At 42.2% G+C, this 17,031-nt stretch overlaps 1 pseudogene; it reads right to left on the minus strand.

Moving 5' to 3' along the window:
- Positions 1–1,537: 1,537 nt before the first annotated feature.
- On the minus strand, positions 1,538–16,354 carry LOC137342195 (polyubiquitin-B-like; annotated as a pseudogene).
- Between the last annotated feature and the right edge of the window lie 677 nt (positions 16,355–17,031).

Genomic DNA, 17,031 nt, shown 5'->3' on the forward strand with positions numbered 1-17,031 from the left:
GGAAACATAAGAGACACTAAGTCAAGGCCATACATTTTAGAAAGGAAGAAGTCGCTGGGAAGGAGAAGCCCAAAAGTGAGGCAAAGGCCTGGATTTCCCTCCTGTTGGCAGGTTAGCGGTGAAGCTTTCTGGGTATCTGGCATTGACATGCAGGGTAAGGCGATTGGCATCACACACTATCTAGACAATAGAATGAAAGTCTTTCCTATTCAGAAAATTTAGATGGCTCTCCTATGGAGCTTGGAATGCTACACAAATGAAATGAGAGAGGTAAAGAAAGTAAATGGAAAAAAATGAAGCTGGGCAGAAACTACCAGAAATTTGAATTATTCTATAATTCACACAAGATTTTAGTAGATGTTGCAAATATACAAAGTGTAGGTAAGAAAATATTTTACTGTAACTGAAAAATCTTACTTCTCTGATTAGTGACAATTTATTTGGTGAAAGCAACTAAAACTCTCTTGCTGGATAGAATAATAGGCTGTACTGCCTGGGGATTTCTGTTCCATTATTTGAATCCGTTCTGCCTCTCCCCTTTGCACCAAAACATTGTTTGAAAGAGTTCTAGCTCATTTGATCTTTTGCCAGACTCTCAATGGGTGTGTCTGCTTGGAAATTCCAGTCAGCCTGTGTCCCTCACCCCCTGATACATAAGGGGATTTTCAGATTCCAAACACAGCAGCTCAGGCCTTGTTTTACTTTTGCCTTCCTTTCTGATGAAATGATTCACAGGCACAGGGTAGGGCATAACTTGAGCAGCACCTCAGCCCATCAGGTCATAGCTGTTCCCAGCTCAAAGCTCTGCTTCCAACAACTCCCCCTCCCCAAGGACTTGCTGTGGGGGTGGGAAGAAGGGAGCGGGGGTAAATGCACCACAGCACCTCTAGGATTGAGAGGGGGGTAAAAAGCCTGATTTACCGTGTCAGCTTTGATCCAGTGGTAGCACTCTTGCTTCTGTCAGAAGGTCATGGGTTCAAGCCCCACAGTTCTATTGTATTATCATATTAAAGTGAAGCTCCTTGTTTCGGTAGTAGCTTCCTGAGCCATTCATTTAACTGCTGAAAATTGGTGTCATTCACAACATGGGCGGAGTTCCAGCATAACTGATCTCCGCCTACATTTTTGCTCCACAAAACCCCAACTGTTCACATTTATAGGGCGCAAAAGGAGACAAGAATTGGGCCCATGTGACAGCCTTGCTCAGTTGGTGGTGTTTATCCCTTCAAATTAGAAGATTTGTTCAAATTTCAGATCACCCGTGAACAATGCCATGGGAGATCCATTAGTATAAAAGAATAAGTAAATCGTACAGACTATAAGTGAATATTTGGGCTGGAGTAGTTTTGTCTCTGTGTTTGTGTTTCTCTTGATTAGATTCCAGGACACTGTTAATAGGTGCCTCAGTCACTGCCGTTTACTTAATAAATACATCATCAGAAACTGGTTATAAATATGGATACCTGACATAATGTACATGGCTTCATAGACAATTCACATTTACGCATGTTCAAGAGACAGAAAAAACGATGCAAAATTTAGATTTGTATCAAAATTAACAGCTTTATTTTCAGGTGACATTGTTATTTTGACAGATACAAAGTCCAGGCCTGATATATCCTGTGTCATAAAACACTAAGCACTCTAACTAAAGCCTTCTACTACTGAATACATACATGTCTCCTGTCACAAAGTAAGGCTAAAACAATGACTTGCAAAATATCCTACATCATGGTTAACTGAAGGAGGACGACAATCTTTGTTAATCATTTTTGCCATCCATTTTTTAATTATTTTGGGTAAATTTCTGTGCTCAACAATGTGAAGTGCCCCCTGCTGCACCAATGTGACATTTCTCCATTTCTCACACCAACCATCTTGTGGATCCCTGAATGGCATTGCCAATTTGTGCTGAATTCAGAGTCACTTTCATGCTGTGAGCCCATGCCCACTAGGTCAGCACTGAGATCCACCCAACACATTTCATGTGGGATCCTTACAGCCAGCAGACTGTGAGACTTTCACTCCATCAAGTTGGGCCTAATTTGAATTCAGGCCTCAAAGAAGGGTGTCTAATAATATGTCCCAACCAGGCCATCTGCTCCTTCATTTTTAAATAAAATTATTTTTCTGTTCTTTATTTTAAGTTCCCTTCCCCTGCCTTGCATGGTGCATCTCTCGCTAGCAACAAATGCAGGCAGTGGCCTGCTCACAGGACTCAGTCAGCACTGCTCAGTAGCCAGGCACTAATACGTGCATGAACTTCCAACCATTATAAAGTAAACTAGACAAGAGTGACGGTCAAAATACCATTGACAGGTTACTGATTGTGTGACCCTTGGCTTCATATAGAAATTGCAACATTAGGAAAAAAGCAATGGATTTTTATACCAGTTATTTCTATAACATCAAACACACATTCCATATCCATACTGTCACACAGTTAACCACCTCGCAGACGTAGCAGGAGGAAGATGGTGCTCTGAGACTGAATGTTGTAGTCAGAGAGCAATCGGCCATCTTCCAACTGTTTCCCCTCATATGTCAGGCGCTGCTGGTCGGGTGAGACACCCTCCTGCTGGTGAACTCGTGCTTTAAAATCCTGAACAGAATCAGAGGGCAGAACATCGTATGTAGATGTTTTTCCCTTGTCGTTCTTCAGGAATATCTGCATTCGCTCCTCGTTCTTGACAATCAGCATGACAGCGTCGCTGAGAGAGACACTGTAGTCGGACAGCCTCTTGTCATCCTTCAGCTCCACGCTGCTCCCGTTTTGCACCACCAGACGCTGTTGGAAATAGGCCACTCCGGTCTTTTCGTATATTTTCTTCTTGAGAGTCGACACTCGGATGGAAGGATCGATCTCAAGTTCGATAACCTCACCGGTGATGAACTTCACCTGGAGTCTCATCTTGTCAAATTGCTGTTGAGAAATGAACAGGACGTCAGTGAAAGGGTGCAGTATATTGTGTATCAGTCACATAATACAACTTCAAAGATGCAACACATAGTACGAGACATTGGTAGAATCCAGGGGACTAGTGTATTGTGTAATCTGTAGCTACGGTAATCCAACTGAATCAAACTCTCCAGCAATGTCTTATTCCCAATCACAGCAATATGCATCACAAAGCCACAAACTGCTGAAAACACTCAGCAAGTCAGTCAACATCTGTGGAGAGACCATAGAATCATAGAAAAGTTACAGCATGGAAGGAGGCCATTCGGCCCATCAAGTCCCTGCCAGCTCTATGCAACAGCAATACAGCTATTCCCACTCCCCCGCCCTATCCCCATAGCCCTGCAAGATTTTTCCTTTTAAGTACTTATCCAGTTCCCTTTTGAAAGCCACGATTGAATCTGCCTCCACCATCCCCACCCTGGCAGTGCATTCCAGATTCTCACCACTCACTGTGTAAAAAGGTTTTTCCTCATGTCACTTTTGCTTCTTTTGCCAATCACCTTAAATCTTTGTCCTCTGGTTCTTGACCCTTCCACCAATGGGACCAGTTTTTCTCTCTATTCTGTCTAGACCCTTCATGATTTTAAATGCCTCTATCAAATCTCCTCTCAACCTTCTCTTTTCCAAGGAGAACAACCACAGCTTCTCCAGTCTAGGCACGTAACTAAAGTCCCTCATCCCCGGAATCATTCTCGTAAATCTTTTCTGCATCCTCTCTAAGGCTTTCACATCTTTCTTAAAGTGCAGCGCCCAGAACTGGACACAATATTCCAGCTGTGGTCGAACCAGTGATTTATAAAGGTTCATCATGACTTCCTTGCTTTTGTACTCTATGCCTCTATTTATGAAGCCCAATATCCCGCATGCTTTTTTAAACACTTTCTCAACCTACCCTGCCACTTTCATTGATTTGTGCACATATACCCCCAGATCTCTCTGTCCCTGTACCCCTTTTAGAATTGTGCCCTCTAGTTTATATTGCCTCTCCTCCTTCTTCCTACCAAAATGTATCACTTCGTATTTTTCTGCGTTAAATTTCATCTGCCACATGTCCGCCCATTCCACCAGCCTGTTTATATCCTCTTGAAGTCTATCACTATCCTCCTCACTGTTCACTACACTTCCAAGTTTTGTGTCATCTGCAAATTTGAAAATTGTGTCCTGTACACCCAAGTCCAAGTCATTAATATATATCAAGAAAAGCAATGATCTGAGTACCAACCCCTGGGAAACACCACTGTACACCTCCCTCCAATCTGAAAAACAACCGTTCACCACTACTCTCTGCTTTCTGTTACTTAGCCAATTTTGTATCCATGCTGCTACAGCCCCCTTTATTCCATGGGCTTCAATCTTGATGACAAGCCTATTATGCGGCACTTTATCAAACGCCTTTTGAAAGTCCATAAACACCACATCAACCCTCATCGGCCCTCTCTGTTACCTCATCGAAAAACTCTATCAAGTTAGATGAGTCCAGATGATTTAACGTCTCAAGTGCAAATACATCGTCAGAACTGGAAGTCACAACCATCCTATTCCTTACAAACCCCTAATCCCCAACCTTCCCACATTCCCAAATCTTCCTCCATTTTCATTTAGGTGTAGCTCTACTTTCCTGTTTGAATGAGGCAGAGTTTGAGGCAGAAATACTTGTGGAACTGCTGCTCTGGCCTGATGTTGTTTGGTCCTCAGGGGTCTGCTGGGTACTGAGCTGCAATACTGGGCTTCTGCCACAAGAGTGACTCAAGTGAGCCATGTAACATTATAAAATGTGAATGAAGGGCTAATAGGGAATGCAGAACATATTAAATAAACCAACAGCAGTGCTCTCTAAAGCAAGAACAATAAGCATTGCTTTTCACTGTGTAGAATTCCCTCATAATAGCTCAGTTTGTTTCAGATACTGTTCTATGATTGAAAGTAGATTTGTCAGACTGTCCAAAACCAAGATCTGCCCTGTACAGAAAAGATTCATCTCAGACTCTGATCTCTCGTACAACAGATCCACCATTTAAATTTGCAATTATACTTTTCTTGCATTCTCACCCCATTGAAAGGATAATAATGCATTTTAAATTACGAGTGTCACCGAGATTCAGTTCAACCAATTCAGAACTTCCCACATAAATTCACCCTCAGACCCCTCTTACAGGAGCCATTCGATTTAAAAACAAGACATTACCGTGGTAATATTAGTTAAATAACACCTTACGCATAGTCTGAGGATAAGGGGTCAGCCATTTAGGACTGAGATGAGGAAAAATTTCTTCACTCAGAGGGTTGTGAATCTTTGGAATTCTCTACCCCAGAGGGCTGTGGATGCTCAGTCATTGAGTATATTCAAGACTGAGATCGACAGATTTTTGGACTCCTAAGGGAATCAAGGGATATGGGGATCAAGCAGGAATGTGGAGTTGAGGTTGAAAATCAGCCAATATCTTATTGAATGGCGGAGGAGGCTTGAGGGGCTGTATGGCCTACTCCTATTTCTTATATTCTTTATTTTAAAAAGTTGAATGCCCCAGTTAAAATAGCAGACAGACAGATGTCACGGATGTTAAGTTTTTGTATCCTAATATTGCAAACAATAATTCACAGACTTCAGTTTTTAAATGATTGTTTTTATATGTTTTCTCTTCCAGTTCAAAGAACATTAATAATTTATCTTAAAGTGTCACTGAGATTCAGAACAAACCATTTTACAGACTAGCATTAGAATATTCAGATTCGACAAAAAGACAGAATAAACTCACAGTCCTTGCTGGAAGCACAGGTCCAGGAAAGTTGATCTGCAAAATTTTTTCTGATTCACTTTTCTGAGCTGTTTGTCTTCTGTGTTTTTCTCTCTCTCAGATCTGGATTGGAATAAGTGAATGAAACTCTCTCTGCTTCAACTCCTCTGTGTCTTGTTCCTTCTCTTCTGTGTTTCTCTCTGTGTCTCTGGCTCCTTCCTCTCCTTTTATTCTCAACCTACTTTCTGAACGTCACAGCCCTGCTGCCCTCTGATTGCTTAACTCCCTCCGGCTTTGTCATCATAACAAACCAGTGAGATCTGAGCTGAAGTTTCATTTCCCTAAAAATTCCCCTCAGTGTCTGAGAAATGACCTCACGGTCAGCAGCACAGAGAAAACCTTGCTGCACCTAATAGATTCTGGGCTCTGATCTGTTTCACCTTCAGTTTCCTTTCTGGTGCCACAATCTGAAACAACAACAGAGCACTGACTGGGGTGAGGGGGGGGGGGGGTGGAATCTGCACCCTGTTTGAGGCTGTCTTCCTGTAGTCAGTTTGAACAGTTATTAATCTTATAAATTTCTTTGACCCAATATTTTCTTTTTAAAACAATCTTTACTTTTAAAAAGGAACAGAACTAGATGAAGTGCATTGTATTTATAAAAACAAAACAAATGCAATTGAATTGCAATCATTTAACCATGTTCCTGCACACCTTGCAAACATTAAACTTACTGGGATGAAAGTTAGCAAGCGTTTACCATGAAATGTCCCAGAGTCATCCAGCAATTCTGACTCAGACCCTATTTTATACTTTCTGTGGCAACCTAACTATATTTAAACATGGAAGAGGTGACAGTGACATGGCTGGTGACACAATGACATCTCCACACTGCCAACAGTGATGTAAATTATTTAATTTTATTTTCGTGTTTTTTACAAACCAAGGAGAGGGCATAAAAACTGGACTTGACCACACAATGTACTGTGTCCTGAGCAATGCAAAGTTTCCCAGGTGGCCAAGTTGCAGGCACCTGAATTGAGTGTTTGGACTTGGATCATATTATTTGTAAGTTCACCAACAATGTAAAAATCTCCTTAAATGAAAGACTGTTCCTATTCTGAATTGATTGTGGAGACGATTGCAGAGCTCAATAAAAAATGCAGACCGAACCCAAGCGGGCAGTGAAATTAGTCTCTGCTCTTAAAAATTAAATTAGACAATTTGGCCTGGATTTTCCTTGAAAAAAATACTTGTCTTTCGGTGGTCTTGCAAGTAACTGAGGTGGAGAGGCTCTCCACCGAAACCAAGCCACTAAAAATGGCTGGTGTGTTTTCCTTCCCAAGACCTCACTGCGAACCTGATCGGCCTTTTGGAAGACCATCCTGTCGCAGTTAAATGAAACAGGGGAGCAGGCTCCCAAGATTTTACTGTGTTTCTGCCTAGTTACTGTCCCTGAAAATCACCACCCCTGTAAACACGGCAGTGCTAAATTAGTAAAGTGGCAAACAGGCCGGAGATTGAAAAGGTGAAAGGTCACAAAGGCAGGTGAAAGGTGATTCTGCAACACTGTTTTGACAAGGAATCACGTCCACTACTTTGCAGTTGCAGTTTCTAAGCTGTTAAAAGTAGGTTGTGAAATTTGCTGAGAATTTAAAAGGTCCGCCATATTGTGAAATAATGGATTTGTTCCATTGATCCTGCTCTTTAAGGAACAATTATGCAAGCCAATGCACCTGGGGAGTGGCTATGATTTGTTTACTCTGAAGTAATCGAGGATACCTACACTGGTCCTCTACAGCAATATGACAGGGTGGCTGATAGGAGAGCAGGGATACCTGCTTCAGTCTTGGCTGAAGACATCTTTTCAGAATCTAAGGACCAAGGCCAAAAACAGGTTGAATGAGGCCTTGGGTATTACCAGGACCATTGCGGAACAGACCATCAGAATTCTCAAGTCCCATTTCCGTGGCTGGACAGGTCAGGGGGAGTCCTGCTGTATAGGCCAGGAAGAGTTTGCAGAATTGTAGTGTCTTGGTGCATTTTCCATAATTTGGCCATTACAAAGGAGTTGAGCCTTCCAACTGAAGGTGAAGAGGAGAAAGGTGCTGGAGACCAATCCCCTGCTCAGGATGAAGATATCCCAGAAGGGAGAGGAGGTGGGCCCAAACACCTCACTGCCAGCAGCATATACCATCAGGCAGGAGATTATCACCAACATCTTCCAATAAAGCCCTTCAAGAACCCTTGCCTTGCTCTCATACAGCCATTCAGCGATCCTGTAATGTCTCTAATATCCTCTCTGGGAGATGTTAGTTACAAACATTAGTCACCATATAAGAGGGATAACAGGAGGCCTGATAGAATCATAGAAATTCACGGCACAGAAGGAGGCCATTTGACCCATTGTGTCTGTGCCGGCCGAAAAAGAGCCATCCAGCCAAATCCCACTTTCCAGCTCTTGGTCCGTAGTCTTGTAGGTTACGGCACTTCAAGTGCATATCCAAGTACTTTTTAAATGCGATGAGGGTTTCTGTCTCTACCACCCTTTCAGGCAGTGAGTTCCAGACCCCCATCTCCCTCTGGGTGAAAAAAATTCTCTTCAGCTCCCGTCTAATCCTTCTACCAATTACTTTAAATCTATGCCCCCTGGTTATTGACCTCTCTTCTAAGGGAAATAGGTCCTTCCTGTCCACTTTTTCTAGGCGCCTCATAATTTTATACACCTCAATTAAATCTCCCTTCAGCTCCCTCTGTTCCAAAGAAAACAATGCCAGCCTATCCAATCATTCCTCATGCCTAAAATTCTCCAGTCCTGGCAACATCCTCGTAAATCTCCTCTGTACCCTCTCTAGTGCAATCATATCTTTCCTGTAATGTGGTGACCAGAACTGTACGCAGTACTCTAGCTGTGGCCTAACTAGTGTTTTATACAGTTCTAGCATAACCTCCCTGCTCTTATATTCTATGCTTTGGCTAATAAAGGAAAGTATCCTGTATGCCTTCTTAACCACCTTGTCCACCTGTCCTGTTACCTTCAGGGATCTGTGGATATGCACTCCAAAGTCCCTCTGTTCCTCTACACCTCTCAGTATCCTCCCATTTATTGTGTATTTCCTTGGTTTGTTTGCCCTCCCCAAATGCATTACCTCACACTTCTCCGGATTGAATTTCATTTGCCACTTTTCTGCCCATCTGACCAATCCATTGATATCTTCCTGCAGTCTACAGCTTTCCTCCTCACTATCAACCACACGGCCGATTTTTGTATCATCTGCAAACTTCTTAATCATGCCCCCTACATTGAAGTCTAAATCATTAATATATACCACAAAAAGCAAGGGACCCAGTATTGAGCCCTGCGGAACCCCACTGGAAACAGCCTTCCAATCACAAAAACACCGGTCGACCATTAGCCTTTGCTTCCTGCCACTGAGCCAATTTTGGGTCATACTTGCCACTTTCCTTGGATCCCATGGGCTTTTACTTTCCTGACCAGTCTGCCTTGTGGGACCTTGTCAAAAGCCTTGCTAATATCTATTTAGGCTATATCAAACACGCTACCCTCATCAACCCTCCTTGTTACCTCCTCAAAAAATTCAGTCCAGTTTATCAGACACGACCTTCCCTTAACAAATTCATGCTGACTGTCCTTGATTAATCCGTGCCTCTCTAAATAATAATTAAAACTGTCCTTCAGAATTTTTTCCAATAATTTGCCCACCACCAAGGTTAGGCTGACTGGCCTGTAATTACTCAGTCTATCCCTTTGTCCCTTTTTAAACAGTGGTACAAGGTTAGCAGTCCTCCAATCCTCCGGCATCACACCTGTAGCCAGGGAGGATTAGAAAATGATGGTCAGAGCCTCTGCTATTTCCTCCCTTGCTTCTCTTAACAGCCTGGGATACATTTCATATGGGCCTGGTGATTTATCTATTTTCAAAGATGCTAATTCCCTTAATACTTCCTCTCTCACTATGTTTATCCCATCCAATATTTCACACTCCTCCTCCTTAACTACAATGTCTGCATTGTCCCCCTCTTTTGTGAAGACAGATGCAAAGTATTCATGAAGAACCATACCCACATCTTCTGCCTCCACACATAGGTTACCTTTTTGGTCTCTAATAGGCCCTACTCTTTCCTTCGTTATCCCCTTGCTTTTTATGTATTTATAAAACATTTTTGGGTTTTCCTTAATTTTACTTGCCAGTATTTTCTCATGCCCTCTCTTTGCTTTCCTAATTTCCTTTTTAATTTCACCCCTGCACTTTCTATACTCCTCTAGGTTTTCTGTAGTATTGAGCTCTTGCTGTCTGACATAAGCTTCCCTTTTTTGCCTCATCTTACCCTGCATGCTCTTTGTCATCCAGGGGGCTCTAGATTTGGCAGCCCCACCCTTTTTCTTTGTGGGAATATGTTTACTATGAACCCCTTGAATCTCCCCCTTGAATGTCTTCTATTGCTCTGACACTGATTTACCTTCAGATAGCTGTTTCCAGTCCACTTTTGCTAAATCACTTCTCAGCTTAGTAAAATTGGCCTTTCCCCAATTTAGAACTTTTACTCCTGTTCTATCTTTGTCCTTTTCCATAACTTCGACCTGATTATAACAATGTGAAATTTCCATAACCAACACTTGCCATTCTGTAGCCTCTCTGAAAGTTTGTCAACCTAATACCAACCCACACCAAATTAGGGGCAGAGAGAAGAAAGTAGCAGAATTACAGAGCAGGAAACATAAGAGGCACTAAGTCAAGGCCATACATTTTAGAAAGGAAGAAGTCGCTGGGAAGGAGAAGCCCAAAAGTGAGGCAAAGGCCTGGATTTCCCTCCTGTTGGCAGGTTAGCGGTGAAGCTTTCTGGGTATCTGGCATTGACATGCAGGGTAAGGCGATTGGCATCACACACTATCTAGACAATAGAATGAAAGTCTTTCCTATTCAGAAAATTTAGATGGCTCTCCTATGGAGCTTGGAATGCTACACAAATGAAATGAGAGAGGTAAAGAAAGTAAATGGAAAAAAATGAAGCTGGGCAGAAACTACCAGAAATTTGAATTATTCTATAATTCACACAAGATTTTAGTAGATGTTGCAAATATACAAAGTGTAGGTAAGAAAATATTTTACTGTAACTGAAAAATCTTACTTCTCTGATTAGTGACAATTTATTTGGTGAAAGCAACTAAAACTCTCTTGCTGGATAGAATAATAGGCTGTACTGCCTGGGGATTTCTGTTCCATTATTTGAATCCGTTCTGCCTCTCCCCTTTGCACCAAAACATTGTTTGAAAGAGTTCTAGCTCATTTGATCTTTTGCCAGACTCTCAATGGGTGTGTCTGCTTGGAAATTCCAGTCAGCCTGTGTCCCTCACCCCCTGATACATAAGGGGATTTTCAGATTCCAAACACAGCAGCTCAGGCCTTGTTTTACTTTTGCCTTCCTTTCTGATGAAATGATTCACAGGCACAGGGTAGGGCATAACTTGAGCAGCACCTCAGCCCATCAGGTCATAGCTGTTCCCAGCTCAAAGCTCTGCTTCCAACAACTCCCCCTCCCCAAGGACTTGCTGTGGGGGTGGGAAGAAGGGAGCGGGGGTAAATGCACCACAGCACCTCTAGGATTGAGAGGGGGGTAAAAAGCCTGATTTACCGTGTCAGCTTTGATCCAGTGGTAGCACTCTTGCTTCTGTCAGAAGGTCATGGGTTCAAGCCCCACAGTTCTATTGTATTATCATATTAAAGTGAAGCTCCTTGTTTCGGTAGTAGCTTCCTGAGCCATTCATTTAACTGCTGAAAATTGGTGTCATTCACAACATGGGCGGAGTTCCAGCATAACTGATCTCCGCCTACATTTTTGCTCCACAAAACCCCAACTGTTCACATTTATAGGGCGCAAAAGGAGACAAGAATTGGGCCCATGTGACAGCCTTGCTCAGTTGGTGGTGTTTATCCCTTCAAATTAGAAGATTTGTTCAAATTTCAGATCACCCGTGAACAATGCCATGGGAGATCCATTAGTATAAAAGAATAAGTAAATCGTACAGACTATAAGTGAATATTTGGGCTGGAGTAGTTTTGTCTCTGTGTTTGTGTTTCTCTTGATTAGATTCCAGGACACTGTTAATAGGTGCCTCAGTCACTGCCGTTTACTTAATAAATACATCATCAGAAACTGGTTATAAATATGGATACCTGACATAATGTACATGGCTTCATAGACAATTCACATTTACGCATGTTCAAGAGACAGAAAAAACGATGCAAAATTTAGATTTGTATCAAAATTAACAGCTTTATTTTCAGGTGACATTGTTATTTTGACAGATACAAAGTCCAGGCCTGATATATCCTGTGTCATAAAACACTAAGCACTCTAACTAAAGCCTTCTACTACTGAATACATACATGTCTCCTGTCACAAAGTAAGGCTAAAACAATGACTTGCAAAATATCCTACATCATGGTTAACTGAAGGAGGACGACAATCTTTGTTAATCATTTTTGCCATCCATTTTTTAATTATTTTGGGTAAATTTCTGTGCTCAACAATGTGAAGTGCCCCCTGCTGCACCAATGTGACATTTCTCCATTTCTCACACCAACCATCTTGTGGATCCCTGAATGGCATTGCCAATTTGTGCTGAATTCAGAGTCACTTTCATGCTGTGAGCCCATGCCCACTAGGTCAGCACTGAGATCCACCCAACACATTTCATGTGGGATCCTTACAGCCAGCAGACTGTGAGACTTTCACTCCATCAAGTTGGGCCTAATTTGAATTCAGGCCTCAAAGAAGGGTGTCTAATAATATGTCCCAACCAGGCCATCTGCTCCTTCATTTTTAAATAAAATTATTTTTCTGTTCTTTATTTTAAGTTCCCTTCCCCTGCCTTGCATGGTGCATCTCTCGCTAGCAACAAATGCAGGCAGTGGCCTGCTCACAGGACTCAGTCAGCACTGCTCAGTAGCCAGGCACTAATACGTGCATGAACTTCCAACCATTATAAAGTAAACTAGACAAGAGTGACGGTCAAAATACCATTGACAGGTTACTGATTGTGTGACCCTTGGCTTCATATAGAAATTGCAACATTAGGAAAAAAGCAATGGATTTTTATACCAGTTATTTCTATAACATCAAACACACATTCCATATCCATACTGTCACACAGTTAACCACCTCGCAGACGTAGCAGGAGGAAGATGGTGCTCTGAGACTGAATGTTGTAGTCAGAGAGCAATCGGCCATCTTCCAACTGTTTCCCCTCATATGTCAGGCGCTGCTGGTCGGGTGAGACACCCTCCTGCTGGTGAACTCGTGCTTTAAAATCCTGAACAGAATCAGAGGGCAGAACATCGTATGTAGATGTTTTTCCCTTGTCGTTCTTCAGGAATATCTGCATTCGCTCCTCGTTCTTGACAATCAGCATGACAGCGTCGCTGAGAGAGACACTGTAGTCGGACAGCCTCTTGTCATCCTTCAGCTCCACGCTGCTCCCGTTTTGCACCACCAGACGCTGTTGGAAATAGGCCACTCCGGTCTTTTCGTATATTTTCTTCTTGAGAGTCGACACTCGGATGGAAGGATCGATCTCAAGTTCGATAACCTCACCGGTGATGAACTTCACCTGGAGTCTCATCTTGTCAAATTGCTGTTGAGAAATGAACAGGACGTCAGTGAAAGGGTGCAGTATATTGTGTATCAGTCACATAATACAACTTCAAAGATGCAACACATAGTACGAGACATTGGTAGAATCCAGGGGACTAGTGTATTGTGTAATCTGTAGCTACGGTAATCCAACTGAATCAAACTCTCCAGCAATGTCTTATTCCCAATCACAGCAATATGCATCACAAAGCCACAAACTGCTGAAAACACTCAGCAAGTCAGTCAACATCTGTGGAGAGACCATAGAATCATAGAAAAGTTACAGCATGGAAGGAGGCCATTCGGCCCATCAAGTCCCTGCCAGCTCTATGCAACAGCAATACAGCTATTCCCACTCCCCCGCCCTATCCCCATAGCCCTGCAAGATTTTTCCTTTTAAGTACTTATCCAGTTCCCTTTTGAAAGCCACGATTGAATCTGCCTCCACCATCCCCACCCTGGCAGTGCATTCCAGATTCTCACCACTCACTGTGTAAAAAGGTTTTTCCTCATGTCACTTTTGCTTCTTTTGCCAATCACCTTAAATCTTTGTCCTCTGGTTCTTGACCCTTCCACCAATGGGACCAGTTTTTCTCTCTATTCTGTCTAGACCCTTCATGATTTTAAATGCCTCTATCAAATCTCCTCTCAACCTTCTCTTTTCCAAGGAGAACAACCACAGCTTCTCCAGTCTAGGCACGTAACTAAAGTCCCTCATCCCCGGAATCATTCTCGTAAATCTTTTCTGCATCCTCTCTAAGGCTTTCACATCTTTCTTAAAGTGCAGCGCCCAGAACTGGACACAATATTCCAGCTGTGGTCGAACCAGTGATTTATAAAGGTTCATCATGACTTCCTTGCTTTTGTACTCTATGCCTCTATTTATGAAGCCCAATATCCCGCATGCTTTTTTAAACACTTTCTCAACCTACCCTGCCACTTTCATTGATTTGTGCACATATACCCCCAGATCTCTCTGTCCCTGTACCCCTTTTAGAATTGTGCCCTCTAGTTTATATTGCCTCTCCTCCTTCTTCCTACCAAAATGTATCACTTCGTATTTTTCTGCGTTAAATTTCATCTGCCACATGTCCGCCCATTCCACCAGCCTGTTTATATCCTCTTGAAGTCTATCACTATCCTCCTCACTGTTCACTACACTTCCAAGTTTTGTGTCATCTGCAAATTTGAAAATTGTGTCCTGTACACCCAAGTCCAAGTCATTAATATATATCAAGAAAAGCAATGATCTGAGTACCAACCCCTGGGAAACACCACTGTACACCTCCCTCCAATCTGAAAAACAACCGTTCACCACTACTCTCTGCTTTCTGTTACTTAGCCAATTTTGTATCCATGCTGCTACAGCCCCCTTTATTCCATGGGCTTCAATCTTGATGACAAGCCTATTATGCGGCACTTTATCAAACGCCTTTTGAAAGTCCATAAACACCACATCAACCCTCATCGGCCCTCTCTGTTACCTCATCGAAAAACTCTATCAAGTTAGATGAGTCCAGATGATTTAACGTCTCAAGTGCAAATACATCGTCAGAACTGGAAGTCACAACCATCCTATTCCTTACAAACCCCTAATCCCCAACCTTCCCACATTCCCAAATCTTCCTCCATTTTCATTTAGGTGTAGCTCTACTTTCCTGTTTGAATGAGGCAGAGTTTGAGGCAGAAATACTTGTGGAACTGCTGCTCTGGCCTGATGTTGTTTGGTCCTCAGGGGTCTGCTGGGTACTGAGCTGCAATACTGGGCTTCTGCCACAAGAGTGACTCAAGTGAGCCATGTAACATTACAAAATGTGAATGAAGGGCTAATAGGGAATGCAGAACATATTAAATAAACCAACAGCAGTGCTCTCTAAAGCAAGAACAATAAGCATTGCTTTTCACTGTGTAGAATTCCCTCATAATAGCTCAGTTTGTTTCAGATACTGTTCTATGATTGAAAGTAGATTTGTCAGACTGTCCAAAACCAAGATCTGCCCTGTACAGAAAAGATTCATCTCAGACTCTGATCTCTCGTACAACAGATCCACCATTTAAATTTGCAATTATACTTTTCTTGCATTCTCACCCCATTGAAAGGATAATAATGCATTTTAAATTACGAGTGTCACCGAGATTCAGTTCAACCAATTCAGAACTTCCCACATAAATTCACCCTCAGACCCCTCTTACAGGAGCCATTCGATTTAAAAACAAGACATTACCGTGGTAATATTAGTTAAATAACACCTTACGCATAGTCTGAGGATAAGGGGTCAGCCATTTAGGACTGAGATGAGGAAAAATTTCTTCACTCAGAGGGTTGTGAATCTTTGGAATTCTCTACCCCAGAGGGCTGTGGATGCTCAGTCATTGAGTATATTCAAGACTGAGATCGACAGATTTTTGGACTCCTAAGGGAATCAAGGGATATGGGGATCAAGCAGGAATGTGGAGTTGAGGTTGAAAATCAGCCAATATCTTATTGAATGGCGGAGGAGGCTTGAGGGGCTGTATGGCCTACTCCTATTTCTTATATTCTTTATTTTAAAAAGTTGAATGCCCCAGTTAAAATAGCAGACAGACAGATGTCACGGATGTTAAGTTTTTGTATCCTAATATTGCAAACAATAATTCACAGACTTCAGTTTTTAAATGATTGTTTTTATATGTTTTCTCTTCCAGTTCAAAGAACATTAATAATTTATCTTAAAGTGTCACTGAGATTCAGAACAAACCATTTTACAGACTAGCATTAGAATATTCAGATTCGACAAAAAGACAGAATAAACTCACAGTCCTTGCTGGAAGCACAGGTCCAGGAAAGTTGATCTGCAAAATTTTTTCTGATTCACTTTTCTGAGCTGTTTGTCTTCTGTGTTTTTCTCTCTCTCAGATCTGGATTGGAATAAGTGAATGAAACTCTCTCTGCTTCAACTCCTCTGTGTCTTGTTCCTTCTCTTCTGTGTTTCTCTCTGTGTCTCTGGCTCCTTCCTCTCCTTTTATTCTCAACCTACTTTCTGAACGTCACAGCCCTGCTGCCCTCTGATTGCTTAACTCCCTCCGGCTTTGTCATCATAACAAACCAGTGAGATCTGAGCTGAAGTTTCATTTCCCTAAAAATTCCCCTCAGTGTCTGAGAAATGACCTCACGGTCAGCAGCACAGAGAGAACCTTGCTGCACCTAATAGATTCTGGGCTCTGATCTGTTTCACCTTCAGTTTCCTTTCTGGTGCCACAATCTGAAACAACAACAGAGCACTGACTGGGGTGAGGGGGGGGGTGGGTGGAATCTGCACCCTGTTTGAGGCTGTCTTCCTGTAGTCAGTTTGAACAGTTATTAATCTTATAAATTTCTTTGACCCAATATTTTCTTTTTAAAACAATCTTTACTTTTAAAAAGGAACAGAACTAGATGAAGTGCATTGTATTTATAAAAACAAAACAAATGCAATTGAATTGCAATCATTTAACCATGTTCCTGCACACCTTGCAAACATTAAACTTACTGGGATGAAAGTTAGCAAGCGTTTACCATGAAATGTCCCAGAGTCATCCAGCAATTCTGACTCAGACCCTATTTTATACTTTCTGTGGCAACCTAACTATATTTAAACATGGAAGAGGTGACAGTGACATGGCTGGTGACACAATGACATCTCCACACTGCCAACAGTG

Source organism: Heptranchias perlo, chromosome 25, assembly GCF_035084215.1.
Source record: "Heptranchias perlo isolate sHepPer1 chromosome 25, sHepPer1.hap1, whole genome shotgun sequence".
NCBI classification, from domain to species: domain Eukaryota; kingdom Metazoa; phylum Chordata; class Chondrichthyes; order Hexanchiformes; family Hexanchidae; genus Heptranchias; species Heptranchias perlo.